Source organism: Trichosurus vulpecula, chromosome 4, assembly GCF_011100635.1.
Source record: "Trichosurus vulpecula isolate mTriVul1 chromosome 4, mTriVul1.pri, whole genome shotgun sequence".
NCBI lineage: Eukaryota > Metazoa > Chordata > Mammalia > Diprotodontia > Phalangeridae > Trichosurus > Trichosurus vulpecula.
Window position 1 is genome coordinate 352,121,359 of NC_050576.1, and position 14,898 is coordinate 352,136,256.

A 14,898-nucleotide genomic window follows, 5' to 3' on the forward strand; every position below is an offset into this window, starting at 1 on the left:
GGGGCCAAGAAAAATAACTTTAATCTCCTTTCCATATGACAGCGCTTCATGCATTTAAAGATGACAATAATTCCTTTCATAACTATCCTGTTACCTATATTAAGCAACAAAAGAGCCTTCAACTCATCATCATATGGCCTAATCTCAATGCCCTTCATCATTCTATTTATGCTAGTCTCCATTTACCAATGTACTTCCTGAAATATATTACTGAAAATTGAACATATTATCCTGATGTGAATGGGTTAGAGAAGTCATTGACATTATGCCTCTCTTAACACAGTCTTTCATCATGTTTTTGTTTGTTTGTTTGCTGTATTATAGTCTTGAATAATATTAAGTTTGAAGTCCACTAAAAACTGCAAGCATAGTCTGGAGGAAATGTTATCTAGCCATACATAACAAAGTTGATATTTATAATTTTATTTAATATTTTATATTTATCCACCATAAATATTATTTTTATAGATTTGAACCATCATTTTAGGCTTTTGATATATTTTGACTTTCTGTCTCTTTTATATGAAATGTTACCTATCAACTCTAGCTGTGTCAATTGCACACTGCCTAGCATGTTTGCAAACACTTAATAAAATACTTGACTATCAGATCACAAATTTTAAAAAGTATTATATAATTTTATACACATATATGCTTATATATATATGCACCCATGTATGTATGCACCTATATATGTGTTTTCCTCCAAACATCAATAAAAATATTCATAAGCAGAGAACCAAGCATAATTCTTGAGACTCTCTACTAGAGACTGTCATACAAGTTGACACCAATGCATTAATGCTCACTTCAAATGACAGATTGAAAGACAAATTGTCATTTACCCTTTCAAAATTTTATAACTATGAATCCTAACCATAGAAGATATCTATTTCAAGAATAATGACCAAGTACGAAATAAATATTTATTGCAACCTCCTATGCATAAGGCATTGTTCTAGGGACTGAGAATCAAGGATAAATTTGGTACAGGCCCATTTTCAAGTATTTTACAACCTACTGTGTTCAAGGATATGAACCCAAATATTTTTTCACTGATTAAAAGATTTTTGAACTTTTTGGTGTAAGTACTCCAGCTACTAACCTAGATCAGAGCTCCTCTTGTTTATAGATGAACTGTTAGTGTTATACTGGCCAAAAAATATCAATCACCTTGAAATCAACATAGTAACTGACCTGCATGAAATCCGTAAGCAACAGATTTAACCTTTGTATATTAATAAGAAAAAAAGACTTTTCAATCATGAGATGGGGCCACTAGTTACCCAGCTCCCATCTCTCCCCATCTTGGATCATAGTCTGAATATTTGTTGTTGCTTTAATGTCATTGTTTTTATTGTTAATGATGTTGTTACTTTAATTTTTCCCTCTGAAAAGTAATGAAGTTGTCCCTGGAACTTGCTTGCTCCAGGGGACTAAAATTCAAGATGAGGGTTTCCTTGCTGCTTACTACAGTTTCCTAGTGGCCCATGTCCATAGTTATGTGGCTTCCTGTCATTAAAAAAATGGAAAGGCCTACTCATGTGGAGTTAGGTACCTTCAGATATGGATAATGTCCCAAAACAGTGAGAATCCCTATGTTCTACCATGTTGAACAGACACTTCCATATGGTGTCGAAAAGTTGGAGAGGGAATATGGAATCTACCCACTGTAAGTGCTATAGCATCATTATTGACCTTCCTTTTTGTATTGTGGCTAATTAATTTGTATTTCAATAATTGTGGAATGACCTTCCTTTATGTATTGTGGCTAATTAATTTGTATTTCAATAATTGTGGAATGACCTCATTTCATTCCAACACCAAACAATCTAACAAGGGACTAGCCTGAATCAGGCTGGCCATTACAACTAATATACAATTTTCCTGAAGGAGGAAACTCCTTCTATCAATCAAAATCAGCTGAACTTTATCATCTGGTCAAGTAAGATAGTATTTATAAAGTGCTGAACACAGTGCCTGGCACATAGTAGACACCAGCTAAATGCTTATTTCCTCCTTTTTCTCACAGGGAATTATCTGGGGTAGTGAGAGGTTAATTGACGACTAAGAAACCACTGAGTCATATTTGTGGTTCTAGAGCCCAGGGCTCTGTGACTCTGAGGACAGTTTTCTACCCACTATGTATCACTGCCTCTCTAATTCTATAATTACCATATTTAAATGTATCACATCACTAATGCTGAAATGAATAGTGATTTAGTTATGGCAGCACTAAAGAAAGAATTGAAAGTGGCATGGATAAAAAGTAAATATAAATATTGCCTCACCCTCAATATGATGGAGAAAGACATCTTTCAGCAATTATTATTTAGTCAAGGAAGAAAATTTTATTTTGAAATGTGACCAGCCTGTGAAGATTTTGTAATAATTATCCAGACAAAAAATAGTCAGGTTTCCTGGTTGAGGTATAGAGGAAGGGAAAGGAATGTTATCACCTAGGGTTCTGGAATTCTGAGTAAATTCTAATGGTTTTAAATAATTTATTTTATGGGTCAAATTGTACAATAAAAAATTCTAATTATGTACATGTGTGTGTTCTGCTTAGAAGAAAAATCCTGCATACCGCAACTTTCTTTCTCTTTCTCTCTTTTTGTCTCCTTTTAGATAGGTTATTATGTTCAATTTTTGTTTATGCATTGAATTTACAGCATGCCATAGTAACTACTGTTGAAACCAGAAAGACTTTTTGTGTTTATATCTTAATCAGAAATAACTGTGACCTCCAGTGAGGTGTAAATTACATCACCAACAATAGATTTTATAACAGGATTATCACAAAATAAACTTGACCAAAGAAATGTGTTTTAATTTTGTCCCAACATTGAGCTTTTATTTAAAAAAAAAACTCTGCAATAATAATGAGAGATGTAAAGCACTATTACTACTCTTTTATATGGCATGGACTGAGCAAACTACTTAGGGATGTATTAAGTATCCTTTAACCTAATAATTGTCTTGCTATTTATGAACTAAACTTCCAATTGTCTTCCTACTTATGGATGAAAAATTTATTATTTTTTTATAAAAAATCATTCTTTGGTGATCTATATAACATGTTAAATATAAAATTACATTTCTCCACAATGTCAAGAAACCATGTTAAATATTAATGTCAGAACATCGAAGCCAGGAATGTCAATGCTTAGCTACAAAATAGACACTTAGCTTTGCTTTTGAAAATAAAATATGAAAAAATATCCAATTTCTAACTTTTTTTCCTCAAGAAGTTCATTGCTACATGCTATATTTCTTGAAAGTATGTTAGCTACCCATGTAGAACTTGTCTTAGTGGCAAATTAAATAATAGTAATAATAGAATATTTCTTTTTTTAAAATGTATTTATTTATATTTTTGCAGGGGGAGGGCAGGGAATTGGGGTTCAGTGACTTGCCCAAGGTCACACAGCTAGTAAGTGTGTCAAGTGTCTGAGGCTGGATTTGAACTCAGGTCCTCCTGACTCCAGGGTTGTGCTCTACTCACTGCACCACGTAGGTGCCCCAATAATAGAATATTTCAAAGAAAAATATTCTCTGCCAACAATATTCCATTCAACTACTTACAGAGACAAGCCAACCAAAGTAATTAAATCTACTGTAAATGATAAGGTCAATGAGATCACCTTTCAAATAAACTCAAAAAAATTTCCTTATTGAACTTTTCCCACAATGTCCTCCTTGCTGAGTTGAAATTTCAATGAATATTCTTGTTTCTGGAAGCTGAAAAAGACTTAAAAGCATTTTACCCATATACATTTCAATTCAAGTAGAGGTCTGAGGAATTGGAAGGAGGGAAGCAGAGAGAGAGAGAGAGAGAGAGAGAGAGAGACAGAGACAGAGAGACACAGAGAGACAGAGACAGAGACTGACACAGAGACAGAGACAGAGCAACAGACAGAGAGAGAGACAGACAGACAGAGTCAGAGAGAGAGAGAGAGAGAGAGAGAGACAGAGACAGAGACAGAGACAGAGACAGAGACAGAGACAGACAGACAGACAGACAGACACAGACAGACAGAGACAGAGACAGAGAGAGTTAGAGAGTCAAGTTTCCTTTTTTGGCTTCTCAGGAGTTATGATGTGGCTGGCAAAGACAGGAAGAGGGAGACTGAAGCAGGATATATTTTTTTTTCAGAAGAAAGAAAAGAATTATGCTTTTATCACAATGCTTTTAAAAAATTTGTATACAGCTTTGAGAGAGTTAGAAGCCACTGGTAGACTAAGAGGGATAGGAGCACCTAACACACGCAAGGTCACCAGACCAAACCAACCGGGAACAGCAGAGGAATCCAGCCAGCACTCCGGTCTTTGAGAGTGCTGGGTGAGTGAAAAGCCAGAGCCAGAAAAGGCCCAGAATGGAAGTACCAGCTATGGCCGAGATCAAGCCCCAAGCCTCTCAGCCCACAATGGGAGTCTGTTGGAGCACAGAGTCTGCGGAGGTGGGAACAGCTAGCTTGGAAGCCTCCAACCCTCACCTTCTTGAAATTCTGGGAACCATGATGTGTAGCTAAAATGGCTTTTATCCTTCCCTTGAATAAACCCAGAGAATAATAAATACCTCAGGAGAAACAGAGGAGCCAGAAAGGGTGGCTTCAGTAGCAAGAGAAGTGGGGGGCACAGCCCTTCCTGTGGTGGCGGAAGGAGACTAGTACAGGAAGAGAGGTGTCTCATCAACCCTCACCTCAGCAGAACAATGAGAGTAACTGAGCCCCAGGGGGAGGGGCTCACTAACATCAATGCCAGGACACCAGACTTGGCTTTCCACATCCAGGGGAAGTGGCAGACACCAACACAGACAAGAGCTGAGACCACCCATGCTGTAGAACAGTCCTGGAGAAGAAGAGACACCCAGCAGCCAGAACCCCCTCCCCCACACCTCATGAAAACCAGAGTCCATAGTACATAAAGCTTGATCCCAACACAAGAAACTTGGGAGAGGGCCCCCTGAGCCCCAGAAGCAGAGATCCACTTCAGAAACCAGTAGAAAAATACCATGAAAAAAAATACTAAGAAGCTTTCAAAGACAATTGATTCATATTATGGAGACAGGAAGAACAAATTACAAATTCAGAAGAGGACAGCATGGACACCACACCCACATCTGAAACCTCAAAAGGTAAAGTGAACTGGTCTCCAGACCAAAAAGCATTCCTGAAAGTACTCAAGGAGGACTTAAAAAACCAAATTAGGGAGGTAAAAGAAAAAAATGGAAAAAAATTCAATGAGGAAAACAAATCTTTAAAAGATAAAATTGGGGAATAAGTTAAGGAAAATCAGAATATAAATGGAGAAAATGTCTCATTGAAAAGTAAAATCAACCAAATGGAAAAGGAGATAGAGAAGATAAAGGAAGAAAGCAAAACATTAAAAATTAAAATTGGGCAAGTACAACCTAATGACTCAACCAGGCATCAAGAAATAGTAAAACAAAATGTAAAGAATGAAAAAATAGAAGAAAACATGAAATATCTGATTGGAAAAAACAACTGACCTGGAAAATAGATTCAGGAGAGACAATTTAAGAAATATTGGTCTACTGGAAACCCATGATGAAAAAAAGAGCCTGGACAGTATCTTCCATGAAATCCTTAAAGAAAATTGCCCAGAGGTCCTAGAACCAGAGGGTAACATTGACATTGAAAGAATCCATCGAATATCCCCTTAAGAAGATCCCAAATTGAAAACACCAAGAAATATTATAGCCAAATTCCAGAAATACTGGGTCAAGGAGAAAATACTGCAAGCAGCTAGAAAGAAACAATTCAAATATCACGGAACTACAGTCAGGATCAGACAGGATCTTTCAGCTTCTACATTAAATGACAGGAGAAATTGGAATATGATACTCCCAAAGGCAAAGGAGCTGAGACTACAAGCAAGGATCAACTACCCAGCAAAACTGAGCATAATTTTCCAGGCAAGAAGATGGATATTCAATGAAATAAGGGAATTCCAGACCTTTCTGATGAAAAGGCCAGAGCTCAATGGAAAATTTGATCTCCAAATACAAAATTCAGGAGAGACTTAAAAATGTAAAGGGGGGTGGGGGTGTAGGGGTGGGAACTAGTTAATAAGGCTAATTAACTATATCCTTATATAGGATTATTTGGTTTCATGTATATATATATACACACACACACACACACACACACACACACATATATATATGTCAATCTTGAGAATAGTATACTTATAATGACAATTTTAAAAGACTGTGCATGTCACTATAAAATAACTGATATAATGATAAAAATATAATTAAGATATGTAAAGGGATGGTTCTGGGAGAGGAAGTAAGGAGGGAGTAAAAGAAGGTAAATTACATCACATGAAGAGGCACAAAAACATATTGCAGCAGAGGGAAAGAAGGGAGGGAGAAGAGCAATATTTGAGTTTTACTCTCATTGAATTTGGTTCAAGAAGGGAATATCATACCCTGATAAGTATAGAAATCTAAATTGTCCTACAGGCAGTGGGAGGGGAAAGGGGAAAAAAGGGAGGGGGTGGTCAGAAGGGGGTGGAGAGAAGAAATAGCAAGAGGAAAATGGTACAATAAAGGAGGGGAATCAAGAGGGAGGGTAAACTGAGGAAGGCACCAGTTAAAAGAAAAACTGTTGATGAGTGGAAGGGGAAAGGGAGAAATAAAAGCATAAATGGGAGAAATAGGTTGGAGAAAAAGACACAGATAGTAATCATAACTGTGAATGTCAATGGGATGAACTCTCCCATAAAACAGAAGTGGATAGCAGGATAGATTTAAAACCATAATCCTACAAAATGTTGTTTACAAGAAACACATTTGAAACAAGGGGATATACACAGGGTAAAGGTAAAAGGGTGGAGTAGAATATACTGTGCTTCATCTAAAATAAAAAAAAAGCAGGGGTAGCGATCCTAATCTCAGAGAAAGCAAAATCAAAGAGAAATCTAATAAAAAGAGATAAGGAACGTCATTACATCCTGCTAAAAGGCAGCATAAACAATGAAGCAATTTCATTATTTGACACACATGCACCAAGTGGTATGGCATGCAAATTCTTAGAGGAGAGGTTAAGGGAGTTACAGGAAGAAATAGACAGCAAAACTATAATAACGGGAGATCTTAACCTCCCCCTCTCTGAACTTGATAAATATAACCTCAAAATAAGTAAGAAAGAAGTTAAGGAGGTGAACAGAACTTTAGAAGAGGCAGATATGATAGAACTCTGGAAAAAAATTGAATGGGGATAAAAAGGAATATACCTTCTTCTCAGTGTTACATGGCACATACTCAAAAATTGACCATGTACTAGGGCATAAAAACCTCACAATCCAATGCAGAAAGGGAGAAGTACTCAAAGAATCTTTTTCACATCATGGTGCAATAAAATTTTTTGTAATAAAAAACCATGGAAAAATAAGCTAAAAATTAATTGGAAACTAAATAATCTAATTCTAAAGAATGAGTGGGCCAAAGGACAAATCATAGAAACAATAACTTCATTCAAGAGAATGACAATAATGAGACAACATACCAAAACTTATGGGATGCAGCAAAAGCAGTTCTTAGAGAATATTTTATACCTCTAAATGCTTACATGAATAAAATAGAGAAAAAGGAGACCAATAAATTGGGCATGCCACTTTAAAAGCTAGAAAAAGAACAAATTGAAAATCCCCAATTAAACACCAAATTATAAATACTGAAAATCAAAGGAGAGATTGATAAAATTGAAATCAAGAAAACTATTGAATTAATAAATAAAACAAAGAGCTGGTTTTATGAAAAAAAAAACAATAAAATTGATAAACTTTGGTCAATTTGATTAAAAAAGAGAAAGAAGAAAATCAAATTACCAGTATCAAAAATGAAAAAGGCGAATTCACCTCCAATGAAGAGGAAATTAAAACAATACTTAGGAATTATTTTGCCCAATTGTATGCCCATAAATTTGACAACCTTAGGGATATGGATGAATACATACAAAAATATAAATTTCCCAGGTTAGCAGAAGAGGAAGACAAATTCCTAAATAAGTTCATCTCAGAAAAATAAATTGAGCAAGCCATCAATGAACTCCCTAGTAAAAAATCTGCAGGGCCAGGTGGTTTTAAATGTGAACTTCATCAAATATTTAAAGAACAATTGATACCTATACTTTATAGACTATTTGGGAAAATAGGTGAAGAAGGAGTCCTACCAAATTCTTTTTATAACACAAATATGATACTAATACCCAAACTAGGAAGAGTCAAAATAGAGAAAGAAAATTATAGACCTGTTTCCCTAATGAATATTGATGTGAAAACTTTAAATAAAATATTAGCAAAAAGTTTGCAGCAACTAATCAGGAGAATAATGCAGTATGACCAGGTAGGATTTATTCCAGGAATGCAAAGCTGGTCCAATATTAGGAAAACTATCAGCATAATTGATCATATCAACAACAAAACTAGCAGAAACCATATGATCATCACAATAGATGCAGAAAAAGCCTTTGACAATATACGACACCTATTCCTATTACAAACACTAGAAAACACAGGAATAAATGGAGCCTTCCTTAAAATTATAAATAGCATGTACCTAAAAATCATCAACAAACATTATTTGTAATAGGGATAAGCTAGATGCATCCCAAATAACATTGGGGGTGAAACAAGGATGTCCATTATCACCCCTGCTATTCAACTTGGTACTAGAAATGTTACTTGTAGCAATAAGAGAAGAAAAAGAAACTGAGGGAATTAGAATAGGCAAAGAAGAAACTAAGTTGTCACTTTTTGTAGATGATATGATGATTTACTTAGAGAATCCCAGAGAATCAAGTAAAAAACTACTGGAAGTAACAAACAACTTTAGCAAATTTGCAGGAAATAAACACACATAAATCCTCAGCATTCCTATACATTACCAACAAAGCCAAACAGCAAGAGATAGAAAGAAAAATTCCATTTAAAGTTACTGTAGATGCTGTAAAATATTTGGGAGTCTATCTGCCAAGACACACCCAGGGCTTATATGAACATAATTATGAAACACTTTTCACGTGAAAAAGTAAGATCCAAATAAATGGAAAAATGTCAGTTGCTCATGGTTAGGCTGAGCTAATACAATAAAAATAACAATTTTATCTAAATTAATTTATTTATTCAGCACCATACCAATCTAACTACCAAAAATTATTTTACAGAGATGGATAAAATAATAACAAAATTCATCTGGAAGAAGAAGAAGTCTAGAATATCTAGGGAATTAATGAAAAAAATGCTAGGGAAGGGGGCCTAGCCATACCAGATATTAAACTGTACGATAAAGCAACAGTCATCAAAACTACCTGGAACTGGCTAAGAAACAGTCTTGGATCAGTGGAATAGGTTAGGTACACAAGATGCAGTAGTCAATGACTGTTGCAATCTAGTCTTTGATAAACCCAAAGAATCCAGTTTCTGGCCTAAGAATTCACTATTTCACAAAAACTGCTGAGAAAATTGAAAAATGGTGGGGCAGAAACTGGGCATAGACCGATATCTTACACCATATACCAAAATAAACTCAAAATGGGTTCATGATTTAGGAATAAAGGCTGATACTATAAGCAATTTGGAAGAGCAAGGAGTGGTTTACCTATCAGATTTATGGTAAAGCAAAGAATTCATGACACAACAAGAGAGAGCATTACAAAACGCAAAATAGATACTTTTGATTATGTTAAATTGAAATGTTTTTGTATAAAAAAGCCAATGCAACAAGATTAGGAGGGAAGCAGAAAATTGGGAGAAAATCTTTAAAGCTAGTGTCTCTGGTAAAGGCCTCATCTCTAAAATATACAGGGAACTGAGCCAAACTTATAGAAATACAAGTCATTCCCCAACTGAAAAATGTTCAAAGGATATGAACAGGCAGTTTTTAGAGGAAGAAATTAAAGATATCTATAGGCATATGAAAAAATGCTCAAAATCACTACTGATTAGAGAAAAGCAAATCAAAAGAACTCTTAGGTACCACAAATCTCCTGTCAGATTGGTTAAAATGACAAAACACGAAAATGATAAATGCTGGAGAGGATGTGGGAAAATTGGAACACTGTTACATTGCTGGTGGAGTCGTGAACTGATCCAGCCATTCTGGAAAGCAATTTGGAACTTCGCCCAAAGGGCTATAAAAATGTTCATACCCTTTGACCCAGCAATAGTACTTCTAGTGTTGTATCCCAAAGAGATCACACAAGTGGGAAAAGGACCCATATTGTAGTAGCAAAGAATTGGAAATCAAGGGGATGCCCATCAATTGGGGAATGGCTGAAAAATTTATGATATATGAATGTAATGGAATACTATTGTACTATAGGAAATGGGGAAGATATAGACTTCATTATAACGTGGAAAAACGTACATGATATAATGCTTAGTGAGCGGAGCAGAACCAGGAGAACATTATACACAACCACAGATATATGGACTCTGTGATAACTAACCCTGATAGACTTCACTCTTCTCAGCAACACAAGGTGCAAAGACAACTCCAAAGGACTCATGATGGAAAGAGCTATCTACATCCATAGAAATAACTATGGAGTCTGAATGCAGATAGAGGCACACTGTTTGCTCTCCTTTTTTTCCTTTTTGTTTTCTTTTTCCCTTTTGTTTTTTTTTTTGTTTGTTTGTTTTTGTTTTTTTCTTTCTCATGATTCATTCCATTGGTCATAATTCTTCTTTACAACTTGACTATTGTGTAAATAAGTTCAATGCAAAGTTTTATGTGGAAGGTGTATCGGATTCCATGCCATCTTGGGGAGGGAGTGGGGGAGGGGGGAAGAAAATCTGGAACTCAAAATCATGTGCAACTGAGTGTTGTAAACTAAAAATAAAAAATCTTAATTAAAAAAATTGTTCACTCAACTTTTGTTTTTGTTTCTTTTCTAAGAGAGACAAAGTCTTATTAAGGAATTCCCTAATGTTATTCTAAAAAAAAGCTAATAATAGGTGAATTATTCAGTCACTTCAAAGCCTTCTGGCTTTTTAAAATGGTTCTATTCAATAATTTGTAGTGGTGCTGGTAGTGAAGATATTTCACAAGAGAATAGATTTATAAGATTTTAAGGGTCAATTGATCTAAATCACACATTTGAGAGTTTAGGAAACTGAGGGTCAGTAAAGTTAAATAATTTGTCCAAAGTAATATTTACTGGCCAGATTTTTATTTCCACTCTCTGACTTACATACCATATTCAAACTCAATAAAATGCATACATTAAAGCACCTATTATATGTCAGTATAAGTATACAACTACCATAGAATCTGAAAGATTAAACCTTTATACACCATCTGATTGTAGTATATACCTTATCGCTAGTTTCACTAATTATTTTAATTGGAAAAATTGAATATTCTAGGTTTATGCAAAGGAACTAAGTAGCTAACCTTGTCACACTCAGACATTAAATTTTAGAGTTTTAATTTTAATTATTTACTTGACTGAAGATAATTGATAGGTTTTATCTATTTAGGGCCTGGTAAGAAGAATATAAGTTTGAGAATCAGAGAGAGACAGAGAGAGGGAGACAGAGACAGAGAGAGACAGACAGACAGACAAAGAAAGAGACAGACAGACACAGAATAAATATGGAAATAATAGTAATTAATATTTATATAGTGCTTTAAGTTTTACCAAGCTCATTGCATAGTTTAACTGATTTTGTAAATGAGAATTCAAGAAGAATAAGAAAAGCACATAAAAAGGAATTATCCAAAATGCAATGTAACTATAAAATTGAGGTTCAGAAATGAAAATAATAATCCTTAATTTAAAAGAGGGTAAGTTTCTTAGATTTTTCAAATATTTTATTTTCACTTTAAAGAAATCCTTTTTTAAGAAGCCTTTACAAATTTTTTTGATTAGGTAAAGAGGCCATTCTCTGCCTCATTTCCTATTAAGCATTAATCACTGAATGGGCATTGCTTCACTCAGACTCAGACCTGTTAAAGACCTTAGCTTGAAAAGACCAAGGTCTCCCACTGCATCCTGGCCCACCTCCAGTTGTCCTAATCTACATCTGGCCACTGGACTCAGATGACTCCAGAGGAGAAAGTGAGGCTGGTTACTTTGAACAGCCCTCCCTCACTTAAATCCAGTTCACTTGCATGTCATGGCATCACCTCCCTAATGTCATGGTCTTCTTTGAGAATGAAGGATAAACAGTAAATTCTGTGAAAAGAAACAGAGCTGCTTACTGGGGACCAAACTGGAACTGGCCAGTTGGGCAACATGGTTTTCTTCCTTCCTTCCTTCCTTCCTTCCTTCCTTCCTTCCTTCCTTCCTTCCTTCCTTCCTTCCTTCCTTCCTTTCTTCTTTCTTTCTTTCTTAACAAAGGATAAATAGCAGCAAAGGGCAATTTACCATTGTTTTGAAATTAGTATCTGATCATACAACATTATTTGCTTATTCAAATTATATAATGTCTATTCATTTTAACCCAAAACTAGATCTCATCTGTAAAGAACAGAAAATGCTTCTATTTGGATACTGCTGAATTAGATCAGTGAAATTAAACTTAAATAGAAATGGGTCCCTAACATATATATATATATATATATATATATATATATATATATACACACACACACACACAAACATACACACACACACACACACACACACACACACACACACACACACATATATATATATATGTATATATATATATATATATATATATATGTATATATATATATACATATACATAGATATATATGTAAAGGGTCACATATTGACTTAGATAACCACATATTAACATTATCTACATTTCATTATGTGCTTGCTTATTTTGCTAAATATTTCTCAATTACATTTTAATCTAGTTCAGATCACATTGAAGAGTATTAGGGCAGCCATATTTTTGAAACCGTTAATTTAGATGATATGCACTTAAGTTTTTAATATATACTTTTGTATGCCATGAGAACTCATTAATCAGTCTTAGAACTGAACCTCATGAATGAAAAATGTTCCTCCCAATGATTTTAAAGATAATTTTAAACTCTTAAAATGCAATAATTAAATAATTCAGTTGGCCTAAATTTCACCTAGACTATTAAAATAGGATTAAGATATTGCATCTGTTATGACTGAAATATTTATGTTCTGGGCTAGAAGCCACCTGTTCAAATCACATTCCAGATGCCAGAAGCATTATGAATCAATTTACACACAATACATATTCACAGGAAGCTTTTTTAGATATTTGGATATTTAAGACACACCCCTCCTGATTTTCACACATTGTAGCAGTTATTTATTATCTCAAATAATTATGTTTCTAGTTGATGAAAGATTCTTGAAGCTTAAGCCAAGGCAAAATGTGGTTGAAGTATCAGAGAGAAACATGAATATCATTGGTGGGAACTTGCAATGTTTTACTGGAAATCAGTTTGTTAAGACAGCTTTACTATTCCCTAATACATCCAAAAATAATTTGTAAATCTTAAAATATTGAAGAAGTGAAAAATGACTCTTTCACATAAGAAAAAAAAGATTTCTTTTTTACTACCTACCTAAATGATGAGACAAACATATTGTTGATGGGACATTGCCTAACATGCTAAATAGCTGCTTCTATGTAACTTGCTATTAGCAAGAACCAATGTTATTGTTGCTTTCTATGGCCTCGCAGTTTTTAAAAAGCTAACAAGTTCTGGGGCAGCTTGGTGGCGCAGTGAGTAGAGCACTGGCCCTGGAGTCAGAAGGACATGAGTTCAAATCCAACCTCAGACACTTGACACATGTACTAGCTACGTGACCTTGGGCAAGTCGCTTAATCCCAATTGCCCTGCCAAAAAGCAAAAAAAAAAAAGCTGACAAGTTCAACCAAGGTTAAAGACATATGTAAATCCATATGTACTATTTAATATTATGTTTGATTTTTTAAAAGATATACGCCTATTAAAAATATATAGAATTAAGGATCTCAAAATGGAATTGAACTGCTAGTCAACTAGCATTACAAACAACATCAAAATGAAAACTATTTAAAACTCATTGTAGGAAATAATCAGCGAAGATTTATTAAGATCCTACTATGTGTCAACACTCTGCTGGTATAGCAACAACCTGCTAGCAGCTACTGTGGCTGTGTAAGAACAATAACAACCAGCATACATAAAGGGCTGCCAACACAGGTTCTTTGATCTGCTTTTCTAAGGAAAGCAACTTTAAGGGGTTAATAATCTCAGTTTAATTAAACATACATACACTTAGTTGAGGGGGAAAAGATCAGCCCCCTGAACTAGAGGGCAAATACAAACAAATTACAAATATCAACAGACAGACCTTGTCTGATTCAAATCACAATTCATAGTTTCCAGGGAAGCACCAACATCTATCTGTCTGGTTAGAAAGCTGAGTGGGGGAATGGGAAGGTTGGGTTCGATGGGTTGCCCAGAGTCAATTCACCCATATTCTTTCAAAAGTCAAATGCCAACCTCCAGTCCTCTATCCTTGTCTCAGGGCCCTGGGGCACTTGTGGCTTACCATTTAGAGTGTGGGAAATCAGGTGAGAAAGCTCCAACCAACAGCACCACATCATATACAATTCAAGGACTCTTGATTGTCTTAGTGCTGAGAAACACTCCAAGGCAAAAGATGCCATTTAACCTGTCCCATTCAAACAAAGGCCAGAATCATTAAAGGCACTTAAGAGAAGAACAGCAAAAAGCCCCACCCTGATTACCACTATAGCTGGGTACTAGGCATACAAAGACATAAATGGAGGTGTCCTCCCTCCACCAGTCCAAGTCTATACAGTATATAAGCAAAATGGATACAAGGTAATAGGATAAAGGGAGAGACACCAGAAGCTGGAGGAATCAAAGAAAAGCTTCATGTAGGAAGTGTTATA